Genomic DNA, 13,804 nt, shown 5'->3' on the forward strand with positions numbered 1-13,804 from the left:
AAATGTACAATCATAAGATTACAACCAGTTTTTTTAGCCCTTGCCTACGGCACCTAGGGTCTTAAAAAACTGGTTTTAATCTTATAATTGTACATTCTATATCCGCGGAAAGCCGTTTATAATACGATGCAAGAAATAACTATTCTATCTTACAATTTCAAAAAAAAACATTTTCAGTACATTTCCTTAGATTTCGTATATTATTACTCTATTACAGTATACTGTTATTTTCAAATATAAACAAAAATACTTTTATTGCTGCGTTACTTAAGAAAGTAAATTTTTAAATTGTGCAATTAACAAATATTTTTATCTCTGTAATTTTAAAGCTAGTAAAAGTAATAAAATGTTAAAAATCTAGGTACATAAAAACGGGGACAAAATGTCCATAAGTAGCGCATTAATAACAAACTAATAATTAACTGGCCTAAAGGGACCATTTAAGATGTATAACAATGGGTTTCAAATCCATGGAAATTGTGATAGATTCTCGCTTTCCCTGAAAAAATGTTTCTATAGTATGACTTTACCTCATCTCCCCTGACCATGGACCTGAGGACTGTATTAGCAACCTAAATGGACGACAAAATTAACCCTGTCACAACATCCACGTTTGCTGAAAAAAGTATGAATGAGTGAGCATTAAAGATGATAAGAAATTAATATTTCCCAGGTTTTTAAATCTTAATTGACCGTTGGACATTCGACCATTTCCTAGTTATATAGTAGCAATGCTGTCAACAAAAGAGACACTTTCTTAACTTAGTGTTGTGAAATTAAATGATAGAGATATGATTTAACAAAGATGATACTTTTTTGTCAGATAATCAGCAACCTTAAATGCAACCCTGCATTCTAATTATCACATTATTATTAGAAAATTATTCTTATGGAAGAATGACGCTTATTTATCATAGTTCTTTAGGTTAAGTCAGGTTAAGGAAATCCATACGTTACTAGGGGCAGGGGATATGCTAAAGTTTTAGAATACAGGAGGAGCTGAGGTGAAAAAAACATTTTTGCATCCTAAAAGAAACATAAAAATACTCTAAGAAAACATCTCCTAAAATTAAAGTTCATCCAATTTTTAAGTTTAAGTAATGTTCTTGAAAAGGGGGATTCGAGTAAAATAATTTCAAAACAAGGACAATTTGTCCATGTATTGCAAAGTAGTAGCAACAAATTAATAATATTTAAATGTTATAATTTTAAAAAAAGATTAAAACCTGTCCAGGACTTTCCTAAGGCTTTTCTGAAATGGAGAAGTGAATAGGTATAGTGGTTAGCTTGGTATTAACGGACAAAGAATCTTACTACTTTTTATTATAGAATATAAAATATTTTGACATGTAAATATTCAGTAATCTGAAGGGATAATAAGAGAATGGACAATGAATTTATTTCTCCAATATACATAAACAAAATTACCCCTTTAGTAAGGTCAAAATTATTAATTGAAAAGTTTAGTCACTACTAGTTTGGAACCAGTACCTAAATTTTTGAGCCAACGTAGAAGATACAGGGGTTTTAAAACTTTGGGTACCAGCGTAATTTACAGTCCACTATCTCCCCTTTCTGATGATTTAACTTGTAGAGTAGCAGTGCTTCTAAAAATGATTTCTTTATTTGGTGTAAAACTAATTGATAGTGGCACTGTATTGCTATTTTTGGCTCCATCATTCCATCTTCTAGAAAAGACACACCCCTTCCTATTTCATACAATGGGCTAGTTGAAAAATATTTTACTTTTATATTTTGCATGCCTTTGCTTTTTAAAACCTCTTGAATGGCGGTCTAAAGTTTAGCTCACGCCCCTTCCCTACAATTCAGTGCATTAGATATTTTATAATATTGATTTGTATGCTTTGTTTCAATTGTTCCGCTAATAAAAAAAATTGGGGATGAAGTATGAAAGGCTTTTTTTTGTCTATTTTAACCCATTGTGTTTCATATGATTATATTTTGATTTTGATATCAGAATCAGAGAGGTGGGTGAGAGAAAAATAAAAGTAATAATTGCCTTATTTGGCCTCTGCCTTAAAACATCTTTTTTACAAGGTTTTTTTGAGGTGAAGGATTCTTATAAATTAAATAGGTTTATTTATTTAATTTGGGAATCTACGATAATTAAACAGGCGTTTACGAGATCTATGGACACACATCGTAATTCGCTGTAGTTTAGGATTAATGATGCAATACAAGTAAAATGTTTATTTTATTATTTTGCCAGATAAAATTATTAGATTTTTAACGCTGATGTTAAACAGACAATTAACAACATTTGTCAAATGTTCTATTATACAGGGTGCTAAACAAAATTTTATTTTGTTACTGTGTAAAACCGTTTTGTTAACAAGGATTATTTCACCTGAATAAGATTTATTCTTTAAACTTTTACTTTGCCACTCAAATATATATACAGACATACAGATAAGCCAAAAGTTACCTAATCTTTCAATAATGGAGAAAAAAATAACTATTATCTGATTCTTGACTTAAAACTGGGTTACTTTGTTAAAAAGATTTATGTTTTATTTTTTAAAAAGTGCCAAAAAATATCTTTTTATAAAAAAAATTATTCTATATTTTACAGATATGTTACGAATTTTAATCTTCAATCAAGGATTAAAGAAAACCCTGTTCACAAATCATTAAAATTAAAATTCTGTGGACACCCTGTAAAACGCCTGAAACTTGAGTTCACAAAATTTTCTCCTAATGGTTTTTCAATGTTTGAAATGAGCTAAGCAGATGACGGTAGCTGGGTGCTCATTTAATGTAGCAAAAGTTTTAATATTAAATGTAAATTAGCTAAAAATGTAAGCTAGCATTTTATTAATTGAAAATATGTGTTAGATATAAGATATTATTTATATTGATTTGTTTATGTACTAATAGAAATTATCAAAGTAGGTTAATAGAGAAAAAGGCCTTTTCAGGATATGTTTAAAACATTTTACCAACTGCAAGACTGTTACGTTTCATTTAATAGAGTGGATTATAGCAAGACATCAAGACTGGTTTAGGTAATACTAATTAAGCTTTAGTTATATATTTGGTTCTGATATTTGATGCTCGTACCAAAAACATCTTATCTTTATACATTGGAACATTAAAATAAAATCAACGGTTTATTTTTAAATGAAGTAACTGTTTTATTTTTTTTGTACAAAGTTAAAAATAGACAAAGATTTTAATCCTAGTAATTTAAGACATATATCTAGACAATACTTAGCATTAATATAAATACACTCCTAACTACACCTATTTCAATAATGATGGCATGGATGATAAATGGTTACATCAAATATTTCATTGTTTCAATAACTTTACAAAAGGTTAGGAAATTTGGTTAGGAAATTGTTCATAGTTTGTTTTATCAGATCTTGACGTAACTTTACATTTCGTGAATCGTGTTACATGAATCATTATCCTATGTTTGAAATTGATAGGACAATTCATTAAATTAACGAAAAGAGCTATCCTTGACGTACAAACCCTCATTATAGGAAAACTTAGCTTTTAAAAAGGTATTCATTATTATTGAGTATGACAAATTGATGGTACCACTAAGCAAAAAAACTGACGGATATAGAACTTTTTTCAGTTTTTATTTATAACATAAAAACTTTATAGGATCGGGACAAATATTCTAGAGATTTTAATTGATTTAAATCATGCTGATGAAAAAGTATATGGCATCGAATTTTTTATTGGGGTTGGGAGGGGAGATTTACTACAATATAAATATGTGCGACTAAAATTAAACTTTTTTATAAATAAATTTTAGCAGACCTTATTTTGTATATCTTATATTGTTGACTTATGAATGGGTTGTCACAAAAATTTTAAACAGAGCATAACCAAAATCAGTATATATCACTGAATTTTCATCCCCTAACTTTTTTTGCCCTGTACGTTTACTTTACTGTTACATTTTTACGCTTCAAAAATCATTCACACCTGTCTACATAAATTCCCAATTGATAGTAGAACTTATCATTTAACATACATGTATAACATTTTAGATCCTCAGTTTCCTAGGGTGAATTATTCTTTTAAAAAGGCTTGGTTGAGGTTGGGGAGAGGTTGTTAAGGAAAAATGTATGGCTCATATAAATCTCTATTTATCGTCTACTATTCATATTATAATATTTATCGTGCCATAGATTTTAATTAAAACAATCTAAAAAAATATTTGACTAATTTTAAGTGTACGCCTTTTAATCTTCATTAGAAGTAGTTGACTTTCCAGTAACTGAATTCATGCATTGTTATTGCAGGTAATCTCAATAAACCTTTCTTTTTTTGCTATTATAAGCATAAACCAAGACACCTTGAAATGACAACCAAGGACAGGTTGACCGCATGCTCATTTAATTTAATATCATTCAAGACGAAACCATAAAGGCTACAACAGGCTTTTTGGTGTAACCATCCTATCATAATAAATCTTTATATTTTGCAACAATTTGATAGATTTTCTCTGGTAATGCATGCTAAAAAAAGGGATAGGCCAATTGTCATTACAATATCTTTCCCTTATTATTACAATGCAAAATTATGAGTTTGGTAAAGAAATTAATTGGAAAAGAATTTAGTTGCAATTAGAAGGCTCCCTAACTGCTCTTTTTTACTTACCTAAATGTTTAACGAAATAATGTAGTTAACAGTAATTTTCCTGCTATTGTATTTTCCCCATTTCCATGGGTTGAAACATGACAAATCGGTCGTTGATTCTACTTTACTGCGCATTGCCGCATGACATGACCAACTAAACTCAGTCTCAATGCACTCTAAAAATCGAATAATTTTTATGCAAAAGTAGAGAAAAAAAAGGAATTTCTTCTCAGTACGTATAGTAAGTATAATATGCGTTGATTATTATGTGTACATAATATTGCCTTGTTTGTCTCTGTAGAATAATGTAACCGCTTTTGTTCTCTTCCTTAATACTTAACATTTTAGCTTCTAAAATTATTACAGATTATTTTTTAGAGTGTAAGGCGTATGAAAAGGCCAAAGATGGCTTAGAGAAATTGGATTAACTTTATGCAAACTCATTTTTATCATCATACATATACATACATTAGAAATTCAATTCTTAAACATATGATTTATTACCCCTTCTGAAATAAGATTCACTTATGGGAAGAGTTTTCCCTTTTTTTTATATTTTATTTTCGTTTAGACCCATTATTTTCTTAGACATATCTCAATCAAATTTTCTAACCATAAAAAAATAATTTTTGTGTGTATGCCGAAAGATTTCGTAAATGGTTAGGTTGATCGTTCCACAATTACCAGGACGTATAGTAGTTGTCCAAGGAAGGTTTAATGCTATTTATTCATGAGAGCTTAATTGCCGATTGTTTATTTATCAAAAGGCAAAAACCAGATGATTGTATTTTTATGTAATCTTTTTTTATTTTGTCTTATGCTCAGTACAACAACAATACTTTTATTTTATAAATTGTATTGTATTAAGGTCTTTGGTGGGGGGGGGGGGGGGGGGGGGTGTAGGTGATGGTTAAACCTCTAAGATTTTAGTTTTTTTTTTATAGCTAAGAAGTATGTTGAAGAGGAGGAAAGTAATATCTATATCATTTTGGATTTTATTAGTTTATACTCTCAACTGTACTCACATTTAACATATTCACATACATACCAGGAAGAGATGGGATAATAGAAATTAAATTAATCTTACCCAAATATTTTACGGTTAATTCAAGGCCACTAAAGACAAATATGAAAATTGGAAGGAGGTTATTTTACCGTTCATTGTCCTATCCCCCATATTGACATTGAAGTTGTGGCACTCTAGTTTAATGAATTTTTCAATTTGCAAATAGAAATGCACTCACACCGTACGTATAAGCAAAGGAATACGTCAAGTAGTCTCAAATATTAACTTATCTGGATTTTTATTTTTATTTAAAGTCACACAGATATCTGTAAAAAATACCTTTATTATTTATACCACTATTTGTAAATAAAAATTGTGGGACAGGTTTGATTAAAAAGACATTGTATTATCAAACTTTGAAACCTCTAATTTTTTTAAATAATAAATGCATTAGATTATTTTCGTCAAATATGAGTGATAAAGGGGGGAGGGGCGAAAGTGACACTTTTTGAAACCAAAACTAAAAGTCAAAGGAACTCAACTAAAAAAAGAGTTACAGGTCTGACATTTTGCATGGCAGTTGCTTTATAGCGGTACAATATGGAACTGTGAAGAAACGGCGTCGCAACCGCCGAAAACCGCCGAGAAAAGGCAAAAAAAAATTCGGCGGGAAACGGCGGTTTTCGGCGGTTGCGCCGCCGTTTCTTCACAGTTCCATATTTTACCCCTATAAAGCAACTGCCATGCAAAATCTCAGACCTGTAACTCTTTTTTTAGTTGAGTTCCTTTGTTGACTTTTAGTTTTGGTTTCAAAAAGTGTCACTTTCGCCCCCCCCCCCCTTTTTGAATATAGACAATGCATTAGAAAATTGCTAAAAACATAAGGCAAAAATAGAGCATTACAGTCGGATAGGTTAAAGACATATATTTAAAAATTTAATTCTCACTTCAAAAAACTTTGTTATACTTTTCTCTTTATCCCAAGCTCAAATAGGAGTGAAATATTCTTTATTGAAATTGCATTGTATGATTTAAACATCAGTTAGGTGGAAACACGATATGTGCAATTTAGAGGGTGTCTTTTTTTGAATATTGATATAAAATATGCTGGTTTTTTTCGGGAAGATTTTTACAATTGATTAAGTAAAGCTTTCTTGGTTTGATTGTATATTTTGCTACGTATAAATCCACTATTTACATTTGTCCAGAAGAGATAGTTTATAATATATGTTTTAACCAATTAAAGATAATAATTAAAGATATTGTTCTAGGCTTCTTTTGAAATAGTTTAGTAGAGTCAAGTATTCTTATTTCCTTGGAATTATGTGTTACTTTAAAATGTGCTCTTTCTAACTCCCTCTAACACCAATGCAACGAAAACTTTATTTTTTATTCTTTTTGCATGACCTAATTTAGATTTCATAGGAATTGGATTTTTTCATTATATAATATTCATATTATTCAATTGATATAGGTATTTGTTTTACCTTTAAGTAGTGCAGTTACTCAACGACATATTATGATATTTATTGACAATATTTGCCATTTATAAATAAGGTTGATATCTTGTTACAATTTTATGCGAAAGAAATCAGGGATTCAAAAGGATAAGATAATTGCCGATAATTTGATGTACATCCCCAAAGATGATACACAAAATTATCCCTTCTTTTTATTACAATCTGTGGTTGAAACGGTTTGACACTTAACTTAATGAACCAACCAATGAAAATTCAATCTAAGTTACCAAAAATGATAAGCCAACTATAAAACACTTTAGGGACTAGTCCCATCTCTCACTGGAAAGAAATAACTAACAATCAAGGTCTTTAAATGTCTTTTAAATTTTTATTTATTTTCATGTTTTGTTTGTATTTAAAAGTTACATGTGTATAAGTTGTGATTTACCTGCATTTACAAGGCTTCTAATTAAATCCACTGGAATGGAAACATATTTTGAAAAATAAAAGGAAACTTTAACATAATATGATAACAAAACCCATTTAAGACAAGGTATAATTGTCATAATTAAAACTTAAAAGTTGCCTGAAAATCATAAAATCCTATTTTACCTTTATTTTCCTTATTGTGTTATGATTATTCAGAAAAAATCAAATGAAAATCGCTTTCTTGTCATTTACGTGACGTTATCTAAATAATTTTGGATTTTTTAACTTTTCTTTTATATTTCAACCAATTACAAAATTTAAAATAATACCTAGGTATTTAAGAAATAGAATTTTAATTTTCCCTATTAAAAAATCTAATAAATGCAACAAATGTTTTTTTTTCTAGAATCTAAATTTATTTGTATGGTTTTTTTTTTTACTCTCGATAATGAACTTCTTTTTTTATCCTCTTATTAAGTGTTAAAACAAACCAATATAGCAATTTATGATAATAGCAAACATTTCTATATAAAATTATTATTCTGTATGATTTTCTTAAATCCTTTCCCTACCACTTTAAACCATTTTTATACAAAGATTTTATATTTCTAGTTGCATAAAAAGCTGTTTTGATCAATTATGGTCAAGGCTATATGCACAAATGTATGAACACCCCTCATTTCCAATCATTTTTTAAAGCTGTAATCAATCCTCTTTAATGTGCACTGGAACAGTGACAGATATTCAAAATTTCAACCATGTTATGTTGATGTACAGTCATTCACAAAACCAATTTTTACTCTTCTTGTAATCCATAGAACAGTATAATATTCAATTGGTGCTTTTCCAAACAGTGCCAGTCAAACACTGAAATCTCCCCCCTCTTATTTTTTTAAAAGAATTAATTGAAAATAAGAATGGGAGTAGTTTCTTTTCTATTTCATTTAACTGCGAACCTACCCAGTACCTCCTCATTATAACCTAACTTAACCTGAAAAAATAAACAAACTAACGAAAAACTACCCAACAAACTAACGAAAAACTACCCAACAAACTAATGAAAAACTACCCAACAAACTAACGAAAAACTACCCAACAAACTAACGAAAAACTACCCAACAAACTAACGAAAAACTACCCAACAAACTAACGAAAAACTACCCAACACACTAATGAAAAACTACCCAACAAACTAACGAAAAACTACCCGCGGCGGTCCAACTTATTTTCGATTAGATGGTGTCTGTGCTTGACTATGCATTTTGAACACATGAGGGAAACCGCTTTTCAATTTAACACAAAAATAAAAATCAGTATCCATGATGCACTGCAGAAAATAGATTAATAAATAAAACAGAGTTTTGTGTGTGTGTGTGCGTGAGTGCGTGTGTGTGTGTGTGTGTGTGTGTGTGATATTTGCATTGTTTTAACAAATTTAATGACCATGTGTTCTTAGTTTTTAAAATAAACTTACTGAATTAAACTGTTAATAATTCTAATCGTTTTTTTTATTAGAACCTTTTGCTTTTCATATCTCTAAATCACTGGCTTTATATTCAAGCTTTAATAAAAAAAATCTTAACACTTAGAATATAGAAATCTAATCTTGTAGCTTTATTACATGTATAAGTTTACTCAAGTATAAAAACAAAGGCACCAATCATCACTCCATTAACACTTGCTACTTCAACTAACTCTAATCTAGTAGCTTTATTGTACACGAAAACACATTATAGACCTTAAGAAATGAAACTCTAATCTAGTAGCTTTTGTATCAACTTGTTTAAATAATCAATAATTGCAAAATATGCTTCTCTAATACTATATCTCTATTGTATTTTCTTGTTGATATACAATTACAAACACATCATTAACACTTGCAACTTTAAGCATTAATGGTTTTCTCTAAGAAAAGTTTATAGCGTACCTATAATTCTGCTTCTATCTTGGATGTGTTTTATTCATAGTTTTTAAGCTCCAACCCACTAGGGTGATGGAGTCAGGTAAATAGCCTAAAACCACCCCCAAGACATTTATAAAGCTCTTTAAAAAGTAAAACCAATTGAACGTTTCGAGATCTTTTATCTTTAATACATTGTTCATTTAATAAGATTAAATGAAAGTCAGTTGATATTGATATTGTTGAACAAATCCACATAGATTTGAGGATGGATAATTGAATTTCTAACATGACCTGAAGGTCCGTAAATTTCCTATAGCGCACTGTTTACATTATTTTGGAGCGCAGCTACCTTATAACTCCCTCTTTAATTTACAGAATGAAGATTATTTATTTTACCCAAAAACTATAATTGAGTTGTCATGTTAAACTTATTAATGTTTAAATTTGAGTAATTATTTTTTTACTAGTTAGTATGTAATCTTCTTAGATTTTTCCCCAATTGTTTATAATCTTTATATAAGCTGTATATATTTGATTTATATGATACTTAGACATTTTGCTAGCTCCTAATAGTCATAATATGAATAAAATAATATCTAGACAATTTTTCGCGTATGGTAGATAGTAAAATTATAGGATTGACTTTATCGTATTATTTTAGTATTCTGTAAAAATACGTCACATCATTTTACGTTAAGGCTCAGAACTAATTTAAATCCAGTCGAATTGAATCCGACGACATAAAGCCATACCGCAAAATATAGTATTTTTTGTGGATTTTAACTCAACCATTCACAGTCTTAACCCTTGTCAATATCAATATTTTTACAAATCTCCAATTACATTTGTTTGAATATAACCATTCTTGTTAATTCTAACTCAAGATATTATTTCTGACTCTCTTACACCTCGCAACCACTAAGAAATATTTTCTCAGCATGCTACGAAACTTCACTTATATTGTACACTACAGGGACAAGGGCTTATAATTGAGGATTTTAATCTATTTAAAACATGTATTGAAATAAACTGGTAGCAGAAATACTATGTTTTTAGTTTTAAGTGTTAAAAACAGTATTTTTTATTGTTATCTGCTTACGCACAATATTATTATTTACCTTGTTATTATTAAGTTAAAATAGAGTTTTTTTTATATTGACATTAGCTAACCAATTTAATAAGTGTTCTTAATTTTAATTTCACACAAACAAAGCATGAATGAAATTGCTTATAATCTATCCCTGTTTCCCTGACAACCTGCTTCTCGTAACCATTTGACAGTTATCTTACATCATTGCACATGATAAAGTTTCACGGATTTTGAGATATTTAATACTATTTAAATTATTAGCTACCTTAAATTCTCTTTAAATTCTTCGTATGTTATTATATGCGTTCCTTTGATTTTTATTATCCTTGTTTTATAATAAAATTAGTTTATGTTGACTTTAATGGATGTTTCATAACCATTGTTTAAAAAACAAATATGATACTTAAACAATATACATATGTAGGTAATGCAGCTACTATATAGATAGATAATGTCTGTCCGTCAGGCAGTTTTGACATTAGGGTTACAAATATTCCATTTACTTTCTTATTTATTAAAAAATAGATTATATGACCTATTAAATAGGAAAAAAATAAGGGTATTATGTAAGTTTTCCAAAAAAATATTTTTTGAAATATCGTTTGAAGGCGCTTTTTTATATTTTCTTTTGATGTCTATTGTGTTTGAAGCCTTAAGGTGTATTTATCCTTTACTGTTTAAGTATCTTGGTTTCTTATGTACCCCTATATTACAGACTAACGGCTCCGCTTCTAGCTTTTAGGTGATGTAGGGTAAACACAGCCTAAAGCCATTCCTAGACTTGAATTTGAACTTAAGAGATCTTAACTGACATGAAAAAACTACTTATATGTAAGATATTTATAGAATGGGAGAGTACAATGGACCTTTAATTAATCTTCATCCCTTTTCTTTTCAAAATTAGAGAGCAGCTACGCTACTTAAAACCTTGTACCTCTTACACCTAAGCTAGGACAATAAATGTCTGCTATTTTATGGTCGTGCTTTACTGGATAAATTGTACGGCTCGATAGCCGCTGCAAAGATAAAAATGTTGCCGCAAGGTTTGGGTGTCATTTCTTTATTTATGGCTTATAAACAGGGTGTCGGAGCCGTATAATTTTAATGCGGCTCCGGCTCCTACCTTAACCCTTAACGGTCGGGGGGGGGGGGGGGGCGTTGAACGCCCCCCCATCCGGTTTTTTCTATCTCATTTTCTGTGTGTGAAAGATAAAGAGCCCAAGCTGCTTGACTTTTTAAGTATGGGTATGACACATAACTGAGAGTTGAAATTTTTTGAATATCTCCATCCTGGCGGGCACAGGATGCCAGCAAACCTGGCAGGGTCATCCAGGTAATGTGCAAAAATATTTTTTTGACTAAAACAAAGCATTTTATCATACCAAAATACTAAAAAATCCTCTAGTAGTACATCCTTACATGAAATACAGGTGTTCAAGTCACTTTCAGATTCCAGGTATGATCCTGCAGGTCCTGATCCTCCAGGTCTCCAGAAATCTTTAAAAGGCTCCTGTGGCCGCAATTTGTGACTTAGAGACTTCAAATTTTAAACTTAAGCTTTTCTTACATGTCTACATAACGTATTAAAATTTCATGAAGATCCGCCGCCGTTTTCCCGCCGACCGCCGACTGCGGCGGCTGGCAGCTGCCAAGTACAGCTGCGGCCGCTGAAATTTATATTTTGATATTTCTAATGTAAAATTTACATAAAAATAAACATTTTCTGGAAAAAAAATTTTCTTCTAGCTTCAAAAATAAGAAAATTACAGCCGTTTGAAATTTTTAAGTAAAAAAAGACCTGAAAACAAAGGTTGTTAAATATAAGGGTGAAGGAAGCGAAAATTTACTTAGACTTATAAAAGGTCGGAAATTCATTATCAAACAGGGGACTTGCACAAAAAAATTTAGCCCTCTAGCTCTAATAGGAACTGAGATAATAAGGGGGTCGTTGAACGCCCCCCCCCCCCGAATGATTAAGGTGCGGCAAGGGGCCCGACTGTAAAGGGTTAAAATTAATATATCATTTTTTTTCATTATTGAATTTGATAAAATAAAATAAATAATATAAAATATTTTGCTTTTATTTGATTAAAGCTATATAAAAGACAAAAGTAGAAGGATGTGTGTCTATTTGTTAAGTAACAATAGTTTTTCAGTTTATTATATGGAAATAGACCGTTGCCAAATTATAATATTACTTTAAAAAATCATTTTTAGCTAATCCGGAGCCGGAGCCGTAGCCGTTTTTAACGAAAAATACGGCTCCGGCTCCACCAAAAATGTTGCTGCTCCCGGCTCCGGCTCCGAAACACTGCTTATAAAGCTTTTCGCTAAAGGATTAAAAAAGGATTAGTCTGAAGTGTTATTACGATTACAACTTGAAGAATAGCTGCGGTTGCGGTTAGGTAAAGTCGGCTGCGGCTGGCAAGTCTGATAAATTGTTCTACTAAGAAATTCCAGATGTGAGCAATAATTCAAACTTTTTCCATACTTACAACACTCTCAATATTTTATAGAATAATGGCTTTACTCTTAAATAAAGGTTGAGTTTAGCTACAAATTTTTTCAACTTCAATTTTTTTCAATTTTTAAAGAAACCCAGTAAAATAACGGCAATAGAAAATGGACGATAATTTGATGTCCAAATCCATTGATGATAAACAAAATTGCTATGTACATAGATTAAATCTATTAGCTAAAACTTTGGACTTTAATAAAACTTGTAAAACCTATATACATGTGGAAACCAACATTAGATGAACTAGCTCCTTAGCCCTTAGTCTTTTTTTTGGTAAATGGCCTTGAAAATAACCTAAGCCACTGAAACACAAAGCATAGCTCATATGTACTTTCTGTTTCAGAGATATTAAGTTTCAGCCTCGAAAAAAAATTATTTTCTACAGCATGACCCTCGAAAAAGTATTTTTAAGCATCTGCAGCCCTTATTTCTCAATGAATTATAAAAAAATGCATATGTCCTTGTTCTCCATAGTATTCCACATAAGTAGATATAAAAATATTTTTTTTACCTCCATTAACACCGGAGATTTTTAGAGCTAAAGTTTTGAAAAAGTGACTGAGGAAAAAGTAACTTTTAACATGAAACGACTTTTTTAGCAAAATTAAGGTAGAAATCCTTTTATTTTTGTTACTAGCAGAAACTTTATACAAAAATGAAATAAAAAATTTAGTTTTTGAGTAAAAAGCATTTTTTTACACATATTTTTTGAGTCTTTTTAGTTTAATGATATTTTGAAAAACTTACTTATTAGGCAAAATTGTTTAAGATTAAAAAA

At 30.1% G+C, this 13,804-nt stretch overlaps 1 protein-coding gene across 2 annotated transcripts in view; it reads left to right on the forward strand.

Annotated features, from left to right (window-relative positions):
- The window catches only part of GckIII (Germinal centre kinase III), a 274,408-nt gene that overhangs the window by 24,940 nt on the left and 235,664 nt on the right, over positions 1–13,804 (forward strand). The window lies entirely within an intron of this gene.

The sequence above is a fragment of the Acartia tonsa genome, chromosome 2 (assembly GCF_053477335.1).
Source record: "Acartia tonsa isolate MP-2025a chromosome 2, ASM5347733v1, whole genome shotgun sequence".
NCBI classification, from domain to species: Eukaryota; Metazoa; Arthropoda; class Copepoda; order Calanoida; family Acartiidae; genus Acartia; species Acartia tonsa.